The sequence below is a fragment of the Sinocyclocheilus grahami genome, unplaced genomic scaffold, assembly GCF_001515645.1.
Source record: "Sinocyclocheilus grahami isolate Dianchi unplaced genomic scaffold, SAMN03320097.WGS_v1.1 scaffold42.1, whole genome shotgun sequence".
NCBI classification, from domain to species: Eukaryota; Metazoa; Chordata; class Actinopteri; order Cypriniformes; family Cyprinidae; genus Sinocyclocheilus; species Sinocyclocheilus grahami.
Genome location: NW_015505221.1, coordinates 1774518 through 1787961, shown reverse-complemented (window position 1 = coordinate 1787961; position 13444 = coordinate 1774518). Strand labels below are relative to the sequence as shown.

Below are 13444 nucleotides of genomic sequence, written 5' to 3'. Positions count from 1 at the left end.
GGTTCATCACATGTGGTTGCCGCCAAACCCGCCGGATGCTCCTTCGTCGAATCCGCCGGCCGAGCCGTTCTCAAGCCCGCCCGCCTCCGCTCACTCTAGCCCGCCGTGTGTTTCGTTGTGAAAGCGAAACTACTTTGTTTGGTCTTCCAAAAGAGGACACGACTAGAAATCAGTGGTTAAGTTGTATTTACAACACTGTTCCAGAACAGTTCAACCCAAATATTCAGATGTGTGCAGCGCATTTTATGGAGGACTGTTTCCTGATCCTGGGAGAGTAGACTACAATGCCGGCTGTTCTGACTCACAGCCTGTAAGTATGTTTTCATTTAAAGGATTTGCCACTGACGATTCAAACGCAAGTTTTGAGCAGTGTAGAGTAGCGCTTGTTTGTCATTTCTCCAATCACAAATGCAGTCATGGTTTTATGTTTACACGGCGTGATGCAACGCAACACGTAAAAAGACAGTATAAGTCATTATAATCCGTAATGTACCCACTGGATGCAACAAATGCCTCGTTTGTAATGGGTTTTCATGTTTTTGAATAATCGCTCCGGCCGGACAGGGCATTACAGTATGGTAAGGGGCATAACATTTCTGTCACACGCTTGAGGTATTCAGCCAATCACAACGCACTGGATAGCTGGCCAATCACAGCACACCTCGCTTTTCAGGACCATTGAGCTTTGTAAAAATCGACGTGTTTCAGAAAGGCGGGGCATAGAGGAGAAACAATAATGTACAGTATGTTGAAAATAATTAGTTTTTTTTACTTTAAACAGCATAAACACATTTCATTACACCAAATAATGTTCTTTTTAGCAACGTCATATGACCCCTTTAAGGTGTCTAGTATTAATATATGAATTCACATAAATTCAGTTTTGTTGAGTGTGGTCATAGAATGAGTAAACATATTGATGGTCACAATAGTGACCGGTGGGATAACAGTAAACTTAGGTTTACAATATAAATCCAATTGCAGTTGCTAGTGAAAATTACACTAAAATGTTGCAATGACAAAATATTGCACTAAATAAAAAATTCACATTAAAAATGTACAATATAAAAACATTGCAGAGACTTCCACTGATTTTCTATCCGGTTAATGGCATTTTCTATCACCAACCCTAAACTTACTGATCACAGAAACATGTGCAGACCACTAGATTTAAATAAAAACACATCTTGGCTGATTGAAATGCCTTTTTAACTAGTGAGGACCATTAAAATGTCCTCACTAGTGGGTTGTCAGTATTTCACAATATAAGTGAGGACATTTGGTCCTCACAAGTACAGACAAAACAAGTACAAATATATATTAGCAGTATTACTTAATATTGATCTCTAAGTTTATCTTAAAGTTTCTTGTAATGGTTAACTCAATTTTTAAAAAAAAACATTTCACTGACTGATACACTTATCTTCACAAAGAGTTTATTTTCATGAACCCTCCAGTATGGAACTTTGCCAGTGGTCATCAACAAATGGAAATACTGAAAATTCACGTGCAATCCCAAGCATGCATAGAAAATCAGAGCTGTATCTGTGGTGTTAAATGTGAGAAGGGGGCCAGCTGGCAACCCTGACTGTGGCCTTCACTCATTTAACACGTCGCCTTGTGCTTCACTCTCATTCTATATCTCACACACACTCACAAAAACATGGTCCAATTTCATCAAGAGAAAGGAAAGCATGCACCTGCCCTTAACAAATCCTCAGGGCTTTAACCTTTAAAAGCAGATAAGAAGAGTGACCAAACACCGGACAAGGTCAGTGACTCACAGCCACCTAGATCTGATTTCCCATGTGCCTGTGACACACATGCAAACATGCTTATCAAAATCACACACAATATATAACACAGGTTATGAAATATGTGACATGTCAGATATTACAATGCACAAACAATTTGTATAATGGTAGTTCACATTAAATACTTGGATATGCTGTACTTCACTTACAACTACTTTAAACAGCATTTTGCTGGTTATTTTATAATTATGCATTATGCATTTTTTTATGGAACTCACACAGAGAGATTACATGCAATATTTATACTTTTAAAAATCAATTTGTCAAACCATAAGACAATTTAAAATGATCTAATCAAAAGACAAAAAAGTGGTGACAATTCTGGTGACCAGTTACTGATTTAACAGTGTAAACTATTTTCAGTATACTTTTAAATATTATAATCTGTCACTTAGTATGACAGGATTCATATTTGGATGCTGCATATTTGGAAGTTCCTACCCCAAAAAAAGAAAACGTTGTCTCTCATGAGAAAGTGTTGCAAGTGTAACCCTGATTAGATCTAGTCCTCTTACCTCCTTTCCTTTTGCCCATTTTTCTCTAAAGCCACAGTAAAAGGAGGCCTCCTCATTCCCAGCTGTATAAAAGACTTGGTGCAAACAGCCAAAGAGGATTCTGCACTGTGAATGTCACTCAAGCGTTCTACAAGTTTCTCGTTGAGTGCAAAGTGTTGCAATACATGAAAAGGGGCAAGCAGTGTTTTCTTTTCACTTTACACACTGTGAGTGACTGTTAATGCTGCCATTCCCATTCATTTTACAGAGATCGTTATTTTTGCATTACACATTGTACATTTCACCACAACTGTAATGGTCCTGTAAAAACGTACACAGAGTTACTGACACGTGTAAATTAAAATAATTATCCTGTGACTCCTGCCATATGTTCCTGATATTTGATATGCATCATTCAGAGTCGCATTTTTGAATGCACATCAAAAGTGGGCCTTATTTATTTTTGTATTTATTTCTTTTTATATCAACATTTAGATTTTAATGTTCAAAAATGTACAAAAGTTTATATTGTATATATTAGTTCCTGGTCACCATTTTTCTTTTAGTATTTTTATTCACTTTTTTTTACTTTCATTGGTTCATTTTAAATTGCCCAGCAATACAACAAATGCATAAAAATGTGAGCTATAGCATTGCAATTGCAAGAAATGAAATTTCAATTAAGTGAAATAAAGATGCAATTAAAAGAAAGAGTCACTATTGTGAAATTTAACAATCAAATTGCATTATATAAATTCACACGAGGAAATATAAAGTGGCAATTATGAGAAATAAGGATGCAATTAAAAGAAAGTCACAACTGCAACATTTAACAGTTTGCAAGATATATATTTACATGAAGTGGCAATTATCAGAAATAAAGATGCAATTAAAAGTGTGAAAACTGCAAAATATAACTGTCAAATGGCAAGATATAATTCACACTGGGAGATATAAAGTGGCAATTATGGGAAATAAAGAAGTAATTGCTTATTTTTATTAACAGGTTTCTGTTATGTAGTCTTTCCTTGGATAGGTCAAACTGCATGCATAAATAATTATAAAACGACTAACAAAATGCAATTTAAAATAGTTTTAGATGCAGTAAATGCATAATGTCACACCACAGAACATATGAACTACCCGTCCAAAGATGTTGAAAGCATATGTAACATTCGCCAGCGAGTCCTGACATTTCGCTTTCACATTTATCAGCACATTAAACTTTAAATGTATTCATTTGGCAGACACTTTCATCCAAAGTGACTTCAAGCTATGTATTTTTTCAGTATTCTCTGTCATGAACTTCAGTCATCCACCTGCCCTTAAGAGTCTCCAGCAGGTCAGCACTGAAGCTGACGTCTGCCCTATAGACCGACTTCTGCATATTAAAACAATGAGGGCCATCTCACCTTAGAGTTCTTCAGAATGTGCTGGGAATTCCAACCGCTATCATGGTCATGATGAGGAGCGTGCAAAGTGTCTAAGGTCCCATTAAATCTAAGAGTGGACGCGATCAGCCTTTGTGAGTGTCTCTTTCGCCTCTTCTCCTTGGATATTCAAGGCAACACCTCCGCAGAGGGAGAGGTGCTGTCATCACAAATTCCCCAAAATCCCCACAGGCAACGGGAAGCCTCAGCATGCAGTGACTAAGTCATTCAGAGTAAGAGTGGAAGGGGAGGAAGAATGTATAGTTGTTAGAATGATGGTTTGGAGGAGGAGTTACGGCTAAGGGAAAGGGCGAGAGAGAGAGGAAAAGAGAGAGAGAGAGATACTGTTGTGTAAACAAGGCCTGCATACAGCATATTTGGATGTAAATGGACTGGCTTTAATTGTGAAGGAGAACAGATCCACGTCTCATTGTATAGCTCTGCCCCCATTTCAACGGGCTGGATGCATTCCAGGTTACACCACCGTCAAACCCACAGAAAGCCATACGGATACTTTCAAAACAAAAGGAATGGACGGAAGAGGAAAGAAAAGGAGATATTTTACTTTACCATGGCTTTTGCCTTTGGGAGAACTGTCCGGATCACCCAGGAAGTTCTGCGGCTGTGTCCAGATCCTAGGGGATAAGTCAATGACTTATCAGACAGCGTTTTTGTATGAAGGTACTTGGTTTCCAGGGAACCGTAGCATCACATCTAATGATATAGAACAAAATTCAAGAGCACTTTAGAGATAACCAAGCAAATATTTAATGGCCACAATTCTTATTTCTTGGTAGAAATGGAATCCTACAATGGAAAAAAAAAAAATTCTAAAACTTACATTTATTTAAAAAGAAAAAAAAAAGTTTAAAAATAGGTCAACAGGGATTTTAAAAGTCTAATAATATTTTAAAACAATTTATAAAAATGTCATTTTTAAAAATTACATTCATAAAAATAATCATTTTAAAAGTCAGTTTAAAATGTATACAGAATTAAGTCAAAATAATTTATAAAAATACTTATAAAACAATCAAAATTTAAGCATTTAATAAAAAGATTGCTTCTTATAAAACTTTGGATTCAGACATGCTCTGATTCTCCATAGATTGGATTCTCCATGTTTCTGACACATGCACCTTACCTCTGATGTTTACATTTATCTGTTAATGTACCTTATATAAAAACTCCAGTACTGATGTTCTCTTGTCCTAAATTACCCCTGCATTTCCTGTGTTTGAGAAGCATCCATCAACTTGCTTGTTCACCACTGTCCTCGTTCACCCTAGAGGAAGCAACTGTCACAAATCAACGCAGACTCCTGCTGACCCCATCTAGAGACAGAGAAAGAGGAAAGAGGAAAGAGGAGGGAGAAAGCGAAGGATCCCCTTCATTCACAAAACACTCTTCCATTCTGCCTGCAGCCACTATCAACAATGCTTTCACATTACTCAAATATGGCACTCATTTTACATTGGTCCAAACATAAAAGCCTCGTTAGTAATTTAATGTTTCTGATGTAAAAAAAGAATAAATACATAAATAAATATATAAATAAATAAAAAACATGAAATAACTTTGAAACTTGCAACTCTCAGACTCAGTCACTTGTATGTCGCCCAAGTACCATATTGTTACTTTATACACCTGAAGAAATCCCAAACCTTTAAAGAAGTGTTTACACCACACTAAAACATGTCATATATTAACATTTTCTGAAGATAAAAAAAAAATGTGAATGATTTTCACCTATATATAAAACTTGCCACCACACTGATTACAGTGTTTTGAGTGTCTTTTACCATCTTTTACCATACTTTACAGTTACCAGGGTATTAGGTGGTTGCATACTAGCCCAAGTAAAAAGAGACCACTTTCTATGATATTCTGATATGGTTACAGAAATGGTTAGAAACTGTACAATTTAACATATCATACATGTTCGTACACTGGAAAAAAACAATTGGTGTAGAATTTTTTTTTTACACAGAAATTCCTAGTCAATTTTGTAATAAATTACAAAGAAACAGCATATAACACATCAAATTAAACATGTAATTTTGAAGTACAAAGACAAGGTATTTTCTTGTAAAGGCATTCCAATAATCTTTGTTTTATTTAAAAGCTTGAAAATTTATTTTTAGAGTGAGTGACTAACCAAAGTTTAATACTTTGGGATTAGGGGTTTGTTTAAGCTAAAAGCAGAAAGGATAAGCCACAATATCGCTCTTTATCCAAAGCATAATTTGATTCTAAAAGCAAAATATCCACTATTTTAGCGCATTTACATCAAATGGACATGTTTTCTTTTTTAAAATTCTCATTTGATATTATTAGGCATGGTAATAACCCTCATAATTCATTACCAACACAATAAATCAAATAAAGAAACACTGAACAGCAGCCAAAGCAGGCTCAGCATTGCCATGGATGCTGCCAAAATTGACTCTGAGACTTCATAATCTTCAAAGGCACTCGAGCATGAAAAAAGCAAGACCTTCTCAAAAAGAGAGGGCTGTCACCACCAGTCTGTACTACATGGGGATCACCACAAGGGCAGCAGATGAAAAGCAGCAGCAGGCTGAGCGATAGGCAGGACTGTGTGAATGGATGTCTTTAATTGCAGCGGTGGAGCCCTGGAGGTGTGGTGACCCTTCTTCGCACTGTGGGGCTCCGGCTTAAACAAAGCTGGATCTTCATGTAGCTCAGCCAAAGAGGCTATCTTCTGATCTCTTTCCTCCAGCTCTGAAAAGCAGCCCTGTATCTTGGATTCTCTATATGTTAGATTTGTGGTGTCATATGGTTAAGGGTTGTTGTACATGACTTGGGTACCAGAAAAGGTGCTGTGATGCCGTCTATTTGCTGCTGAACACATAAGAGCACGCAGGAAAGATTTTAAAGCCGTTTATGATTCCAAAACTGAAGATCAAGATATTACTGCAACAAGAGGAAATCACTGCACCCTTTCAGGCCTCTTTAGAGAACCACTACTTGGAACAGGTACATTGCAAATCATATTGTACTGGCTATCTTTGCCTTGTTTTCCAGCAAAACGTTCTAAAATGGCAAAAAAAAAAAAATTCAGGACATTTTCAGAGAAGGTATTTGTAATTATTATTTATTGTTATTATTATTTTACATTTGCTAAATTTAGTGGTTAGTGTTTAAAACATTAAACACAAATACCCAAAAATGTAGTCAAGATACTTTCTTTAAAAATAAGTATTTCTCAGGTAAAACATTATTAGTTTTTATTCAATAACAAACCAAATAATTATGAATGGGATCTATTATAATGAATGTTGACTCTTTTGCTAAAAAAATAAAGTAATTTGTCTTTGTTGTAAAAAGTCTTTTCCGAATTAGTATTATTATTATTTTATTTATTTAGTTGTTATTGATTTTCAACCAGCTTTGTCTTTTATTGGTAGTATAAGTAAATGAACAATGTTTATTATTTTTCTGTGTTACCTGCACCAAGATATTCCCATTTATTTTGCAGCAAAGGTCCGCCAGATTATGTAGAACACATAAAAGCTCCAGGGCTCTTGTGAAAACTATAGATCATACATCCACATTTTTATATCCCCACTCACGGATAGGCTGATCAAGCCTAGCACATTATAAAGTTTTTCTACATTTTTTTTTTGCCACATAATTTTTACTCTAGTCATGTAGCAACGATTTAAATAAATAAATAAAAATCACATTTCTACTGCATATACAGCCAACTTTTATTAAAACCCCATCATCAATGGTAAATTACCCCTTTAAAAGAGAAATGGGGAAAAAAGTGGGGGAAATGAAAGAAAAGAAACCAAATTTGTGAGAAGCCTGTTATGAAGAAAGCACATCAGTGGAATAAGATCTGATACATATGGCATCACAGACGTCCCGTCAGGAGATTGTGCTGACTGATCAACCTCATGTCTTTAACTGGCATCTCTCAGTTTGAGTCCATCTGCTCAGCGGACCCAAAGTGTGCCCTGACGAGCAACGTTGATGAATTATCAGTATTACTAGCATTTTTTGCTGCCTTGGAAAAAGATTAGTTCACTTCAAGAAGCTAGCAATAACACTAATGCTAATAAGCGTTCAGTAAGCATACCAGTTTGCTGATCTTACAAAGCTCCATTGTGTGTCTATCAGTAGATTTTCCTTTAAGCAGTATTTCTGCATGACATATTTACATTTACATTCCATCAAATCTCCAGCATCCCATATTTTAAGAATTTCGCCCATATTTTAGGCCATGTGGCAATAGATGACAACATTCCACAGATTTATGAATAACTAGAGTGTCATTGCTCCGGCTGTGCAGCGGACTCACTCCTATTTTCATGACAACGTGATTGGTTGGTGACTTCCCACGGGGATTACAAGAAACCTCAGTGTTGATATTTTCCCTCATTTGTGCTTTTGGGGTTTATAGATTTCCAGATTCATTGCAAAACCAATAGCAGGGAACTGCTGGGGGCCTCTAGATGCCCCTCTGGCACCAGCTGAAAACACTCAGGTTTAAACTGAGCAACAGGAAAATGCTTCGGAATAAAAGGACTAAAAGAGCAAACGATGCAGGAATAGATCAGACCACTAGTACTTTTATGACTTTGAGTCAGCGACACGAGTCAAGAAGACAGTGCCGCCAAAACAATACATTCTTTAAAATAACAGTTCCAATTGGGTGATTTTGCAGCGATGCCTTAGAAGAACCATTTTTGGTTCCCCTAAGAAACTTTCAGTCAACAGTTCTTAAAAGAGCCATATTTTCTTAGTGCAAAGAATGTTTTGAAAAATTAAAGAACCTTTTTCCACTATAAAGAATCTTTTGTAGAATGGAACGATTCCATGGATGTAAAAGGTTCTTCATGGAACAATCAATGCCAAAACCTTTATTTTTAAGAGTGTCTAATGAAAAATTAAATCAAATAATATCTACATTTCTGTCCAAGTAGATTTTCCTTTAAGCAGTATTTCTGCATGACACATTTACATTTACATTCCATCAAATCTCCAGCATCCCATATTTTAAGAATTTCGCCCATATTTTAGGCCATGTGGCAATAGATGACAACATTCCACAGATTTATGAATAACTAGAGTGTCATTGCTCTGGCTGTGCAGCGGACTCACTCCTATTTTCATGACAACGTGATTGGTTGGTGACTTCCCACGGGGATTACAAGAAACCTCAGTGTTGATATTTTCCCTCATTTGTGCTTTTGGGGTTTATAGATTTCCAGATTCATTGCAAAACCAATAGCAGGGAACTGCTGGGGGCCTCTAGATGCCCCTCTGGCACCAGCTGAAAACACTCAGGTTTAAACTGAGCAACAGGAAAATGCTTCGGAATAAAAGGACTAAAAGCGCAAACGATGCAGGAATAGATCAGACCACTAGTACTTTTATGACTTTGAGTCAGCGACACGAGTCAAGAAGACAGTGCCGCCAACATTTTTTTAAATACAATCAACAATACATTCTTTAAAATAACAGTTCCAATTGGGTGATTTTGCAGCGATGCCTTAGAAGAACCATTTTTGGTTCCCCTAAGAAACTTTCAGTCAACAGTTCTTAAAAGAGCCATATTTTCTTAGTGCAAAGAATGTTTTGAAAAATTAAAGAACCTTTTTCCACTATAAAGAATCTTTTGTAGAATGGAACGATTCCATGGATGTAAAAGGTTCTTCATGGAACAATCAATGCCAAAACCTTTATTTTTAAGAGTGTCTAATGAAAAATTAAATCAAATAATATCTACATTTCTGTCCAATGGATAACATTTGCAACCATTATCAGAGCTTTGCTTTGTTTTGTTCTCAAAGGGTCCTAAAGTGTCGTGTGATTTTGACATTCACATTGCTGTAATTGGCTGATTATCCTGTCAACACAATAACAGCCATCTATCATGTTCATAAATGTTCTGCAGAAATGGCTGGAAAAACAATGTTACGTTCAAACTGAAATCCACTTGAAATGATATGTGAGCAAGCTGTTTTTATAGTGAGCACTGGGACCTTTATACCTACAATGTTTACCAAGGATTTGCTGATTAACAAATTCCATAAATGAACAGATAAATGAATAAATGAACAGATAATACATGAATGAATAAATGATCGAATGCATAAATTAATGAGTAGCTGAATGAATGAATGAATGATTAAAAAGTGCTTATTTTTGACAATGTATAAAAAGGTATAAACTTGATAACTTGACTTGTCAACTAATAAACATCAATAAAAAATATTAAAAGTATTGTCATAGCAATAAAAAGTGTTGGTTGCTTGTTAAATGGGATCTCCTTTAACTGGGAAACCACATAAACCTCAAATTGAATGTGAACTTGGCGACTGAAAAGCCCCAAACAAACAGAGCAAACTGTACCTCTTAATTGCAGACGTGCACCACATGACGCTGCTTTAAACATGTTTGTTTGGGGTTTTTTTACACAGCAGACTTTTATGAGCAGATGACTGTGTGTGATGATGGACGTTCAAGTACTGACTCTGATTATCAACACGAGTCGTGACAGCAGAAACCCTGTTATTTTCAGCAGTGTAAATTAGAGTCTCTCTGTGATTATCAGCTAGATATGGCGTGCGGAGCGGTTACGTGTGTTTATGTGACCTCTGAGGTGTTCGGCAGAAAAAAACGCAGCACGTCAGGAATATTCAATGGAATGAAGAGCAAATTAATCACCTTACAAACACACTTCAGCCTCACCTGTCTTAACTTGTTCAGTCGATGGGCAAAATCACGGAACAAATTCCTTCTACTGAAAGGAAGCCGCATACGTGGGGAACATGGGCTGCGATGGCCAACAGCATCAAGCAGGTCGTTTTCTAAAAAGTAGAGCTTTATGTTATTTCATCATCACATGCAAAATTCACTTTTTTACATGCACTAAAATATTCTTAAATTACAATCCTCAATGACTGCGTCATCATAATAAATCTAACTCCAACTGCGAATTTCATTTCCCAGTGCAAAATAACATAAGCTAAATGAGCACAAAGAGAACATTAACTCTAATGGGTTATTCACAAACACTCACTTTTAATGTCTAGATTTACCCTGGTGATGTCTAAACTCCTTTGTTTCATAGTCTAGAAAGCATTTTTGTTTTATATAAACAGCTACAGACATACAGCAGGGTCACCAAATTTGACATGGCAACTTTTAGAGGCTACCAAAAATCTGTTTTCCACCTGTCTTTCACACAGAATGTCTTTAATGTTCTCCGAATTCACTCTCGTGATGTCAAAATTCTGTTTCATACTATAGAAAGCATTTTGATCTAAGGTGAACAGTTACAGACATATACAATATTCACCAAATCTGACAAGGCAGCGTTAAAGGTCACCGAAATCCGTTATCTCTCTCTTTTTTTTTTAATATCCTCCAAATTCACTCTGACTGTGTGAATTTGAAATTCTGATTTAGACTGATGTCTAAACTGCTCCATTTCATACTCTAGAATGCATTTTGGTTTTATATAAACAGCTACACATGCGGCAGGGTCACCAAATCTGACAAGGCAACATTATACTGAAATCTGTTACCCCCTCTATTTCAGGCAAAATCATCCACACAAAATTAAGATAATCAGTTCAGGACTTAGTTGTCAAACTGGTTTCAACCAAGTGGCCTGGGTTTGGCTAGATAGCATGGTCCTGTTAGCCCTTGGTGTAGCAGTAACTACATAGTTTCTCCATTGACGGTCATTCAAACTTAGCACATACTTAGTGTTACGGGGCTGACGAGACGCGAGACTTGCGGAACGGCAGGGTCACCAAATCTGACAAGGCAACATTATACTGAAATCTGTTACCCCCTCTATTTCAGGCAAAATCATCCACACAAAATTAAGATAATCAGTTCAGGACTTAGTTGTCAAACTGGTTTCAACCAAGTGGCCTGGGTTTGGCTAGATAGCATGGTCCTGTTAGCCCTTGGTGTAGCAGTAACTACATAGTTTCTCCATTGACGGTCATTCAAACTTAGCACATACTTAGATACTTATCTTGCAAATATTGCGTTAGTCAATGTTTTAACAATACCAGTTTTTGGAGGGCTATGAAATGCATTAAATTGACTTGGCGTTAAAAATCCTCCATTTTGGCAATGTTCTATTCAACCAAGCAACTGCCATTGACATAAAAGGAAAGCTTCTTCTAGGTATTACAGACCTCCTTGGTTTCAACCGAAATCACCAACTGCTGCCTGGAAACACATGGTTATCTTTATATTAGCAATGAACCAATGCGTTCCATCCATACTTATAGACACAGACGTCAGCCTGGACAGGAAATTCAAAACAGTCAGGTGATGTGCAACAGTGTGTAGTGCGAGAGTCAATGAAATGGAAAGTTCATGGACCGGATTCGTGACACTTAGATACTTATCTTGCAAATATTGCGTTAGTCAATGTTTTAACAATACCAGTTTTTGGAGGGCTATGAAATGCGTTAAATTGACTTGGCGTTAAAAATCCTCCATTTTGGCAATGCTCTATTCAACCAAGCAACTGCCATTGACATAAAAGGAAAGCTTCTTCTAGGTATTACAGACCTCCTTGGTTTCAACTGAAATCACCAACTGCTGCCTGGAAACACATGGTTATCTTTATATTAGCAATGAACCAATGCGTTCCATCCATACTTATAGACACAGACGTCAGCCTGGACAGGAAATTCAAGACAGTCGTGTTAGCCACTGAGTCATGTTGGCAATACATGCACAGAGCCGGATCTCTCATTCTTAATGACTCAATAACAGTAGCACGGGAGGTCATAGAAGGTGTCTGATTAGACAAGCAGCTGATAACTTCAGCTTCAGCTTCTGCTGGGTTCACAAAGGCCAAGCTTGTTTCAACAGGGACCCAGGCACATGCAGCTCACAGCTGTGAACACTTGTAACACGCTTTTCAGCCCATGATGAATCTTCATTAAAGCACTGAGTGGTTGGCCGCTGATCAGCTGAGTCACATTTAAGTATCCAGTGATGCCCAGGTAAAGACATCTGAATGAAGAGTATGTATGAGTCAATTGAGTTTGCTCTGAAAATTATAACTATGTTGTAGATTTAATTTCCAAGGCTAATTACTTACAAATTCATCCGTTTCTGTGCCAAGCTTCAGTATGTGCGGCAACTGTGATTCTACAATCAAAAGATCCATCGATCAATTAATTCAACAGGAAACATTCCTTTCAGGTGCATCGGAAAACATAAGCGAGTAGCACTCTGTTGTGTTTAACGCCGATAAAAACCCTCATATGGGTAATGGCATAAAAACATGAAATCAAAGATCACTGTTTCTACCTTATGTAGACATTGAGATATATAAACCTGTTTTCTGTCAGGTTAAAATAGCACAAGGTGACTTTCAAGGCTTTGTGGGACGTGTTGTAGATACTGCTGATTTTAATCACCAGTTCTGAAAAAGAGGGCACATAAATAAAGGTATACACACTAGCAATTCAATGATCTGAAAATATATTCAAACATTATTCAAGAGAGCACCAATTTGCATCTAGATGGTCATACTCTTTAAAGGAATAGTTCAGTGATTTCGCAACTAACTCCCTCACTAAACTCGAATAATGTTTTGGTTTATTTTTGTTTAAATAAACGGTATTCTTATTATATATTATGTTATTATATATATATATATATATATATATATATATATATATATATATAT

General features: G+C 36.6%; 1 protein-coding gene across 1 annotated transcript in view; it reads right to left on the bottom strand.

Annotated features, from left to right (window-relative positions):
- Positions 1 to 3996, bottom strand: part of LOC107582248 (stAR-related lipid transfer protein 13-like) — a 101409-nt gene extending 97413 nt beyond the window's left edge. Inside the window, exon 1 of the mRNA XM_016268016.1 lies at positions 3721 to 3996. The gene's annotated coding sequence lies outside the window, so the exon portion shown is untranslated. The remainder of the gene's footprint in view (positions 1 to 3720) is intronic.
- Between the last annotated feature and the right edge of the window lie 9448 nt (positions 3997 to 13444).